Consider the following 2623-nt stretch of genomic DNA (forward strand, 5'->3'; position numbering starts at 1 on the left):
CTGCCATCCCCTTAGCCATGCCACCCTGCCTTACAGCCAACTGAATATGGACTGAAACCTCCAAAAACTGTAAGCTAAAGAAAACTTTCCTTCCTTCATTCAAGTATTTTGTCTCATCTATGAGAGAAAAGTAACCAAGACAAGGGGCCATTTATTCTTTTCACATTAATTGGATACCTACAATGTACTGGAAATATAAGAAAGAATAAGATTCAGACACTGCACTCTAGTTATTTGCATCTTAGAAGATGAAAGTTAAGAAAAAATAATAAACTATAACCCAACATTTTAAGTGCAATAATAAAAGTGTGCATAAGACATTGTGATAATACCACAGTAGAACAAGTTTCATAATAGAAAGATTTCTCTTTTATTTAGTATGTCTACATGCTAAGTACCTAGAACTATTTTTATAATATTTACCCATCATTAGTTAACCTTTTAACTCATTCATCTACAAATATGTATAACTGCCTACAAAATTCAGGGGCAAAAAGCTTTCTAATCTGGTTGAGGTGGAATTGTGACATACAAAAGGCTGAAAACTAGTATAGCTGTAACTTTTCTTAAATGTGTTTTATTTTTATTTTTGTTTTGTGATGCTGAGGACAGAATCCAGGACCTCGTGTATGGTAGGTAAATGTTCTACTACTGAATTATATCCCTAGTTTAATGTGTGAAATTTAAAGTAACGTATTCCAATTCTGTGACACATTTGTAAAATATGTAAAATTAATACATTAGAAAAAATATGCCAATCAACAGTACAAAAACTGACCCAAGACAAGAACCAGATGCATAGTCAAGACACTCCCAGATACCTTGCCTGGCACAGTAATGCCACTGTGAGTTGTGCGATGTCTTCACCCATCACAATCATGGTACCAGTTTGCACACTGTCTCATACATGCACACAAATTAGATGGAAAGGGCTGGGGATTTGGCTCAGCGGCATAAGCACTTGCCTGGCAAGCAAGATCGTGAGTTCGATTCCCGGTACAAAAAAAAATTAAATGTAAAAAGCTTGTTCTTTTCATTTATTTACATCTGATAAATTCACCTGGGTGCTTTAGCTAATAAATTCTTAAGAGAGACAGATCAGTGTATCCAGGAAAAAATGTAGAATTCAAAGAATAGGCAATATTTGGAAGAAGTTGGAAGACAGTACATAGCTTTGTATAAGAAAGATAGGAATGTGTATGATGTGTTAGGAAAAATAAATAGACAGGCCTCTTTGAGCAGAGATTTGCAAAAGCAAGTGCAGCAGCAAATGAGCTGGAAAGTTTTATCAGTGAACAACTGTTTTTGCTATTCTGGATCTTTTAACATTTTCCTAGCAATATGATCATAATTTCCTCTTACAAACCAGTCTCTCCTTCTCTGATTGAATGAAATTTGGGTAGAGTTGACTCTATCACTGTCCAGGAGTAAACATGTGACTCAGATCTGGTGAATCACAATCCTATTCTCCTCAACAGTTTAGGGATGGACAATGGGATGCAGTGAAACTTGTACTGAGAGGGCACATGGTCTTTTGGAATTGCTAATGGTAAAGATGCTATAAGGTTGGCGGGGCTGAGGAGTCAGCACTTTGTGTCAGGAAATATTTCTGATACAGCAGAAGACAGAACTGAGAAATAAATAAAGAGACTAAGCCCCAGTGACACTATCCAGCTCTTGAACAAAGCCATGACTGAGACTAATTACCACCAGGCTTTTCAATTATGTCAGCTGATAGTTTTCCATTTGTACTTTTTTAAAACTAGACTTTTTTTTCATGTGAAACAAAATAACCCTAAATGATTTGGGTCTTTTGGTCTAAAGAACCTTATCAAAGATCCTACATGACAAAGAAATTAGAACTTTACTTTACAAAAAGGCACTTAAATAAAAAAGAGTTTGTCTTTTTTTAAAGTTTTGGACCTAGGATATAGCACTTGTTTAGTGCACATGAGTCTCTAGGCTTGATCCCCGGTACTATAAAAATAAAATAAAGTTTTAAGCAAATACAGAGCCGAATTATTTTCCCAGTACCCAAGATAGAACCTTCTATAGAGTCATGAGTTCCACAAACTCCTACCACCGCTAAAAAGGCCCATAAATATTTACATTTCCAAACTGTAGCATACTTTTCTCTCTCAATGACCCATGCTCTATTTCTTTGAGTGTATACTTTTAAATTTCTGCCTCTTTTAGTAAAAGAGGGAGCAAATTACATCAAGAGTAATTTGTTTTGGAAAAAAAAAAGGTAATTTCTGTAGCCTAACAAGAATAGAAATGAAATTCAGTCTTAAAAAGTAGGGTTCTGCCAGGGATTTAGCTCAGCGGCATAAGCGGCTGCCTTGCAAGCAAAGTCGTGAGTTCAGTCGCCGGTATAAAAAAAAACAAAAACAAAAACAATGAGGTTCTTGCTGGGCATGGTGGTAAATGCCTTGGGTAATCCCAGCACTTGGGAGGCTGATACAGGAGGATCATTGCAAATAGGAGATCAACCGGGGCTACAAAAGGCTCAAGATGAGCTTGAATTGCCTGGAGAGACACTGTCTCAAAAGACAAAAAAAAAAAAAAAAAAAAAAAAAACCAGGGCTCTAGACTTCCCTCCATGTCATTCTGCTATAGCTAA

Source organism: Cavia porcellus, unplaced genomic scaffold, assembly GCF_034190915.1.
Source record: "Cavia porcellus strain 051 isolate PalLab524CR breed Dunkin Hartley unplaced genomic scaffold, mCavPor4.1 scaffold_21, whole genome shotgun sequence".
NCBI lineage: Eukaryota > Metazoa > Chordata > Mammalia > Rodentia > Caviidae > Cavia > Cavia porcellus.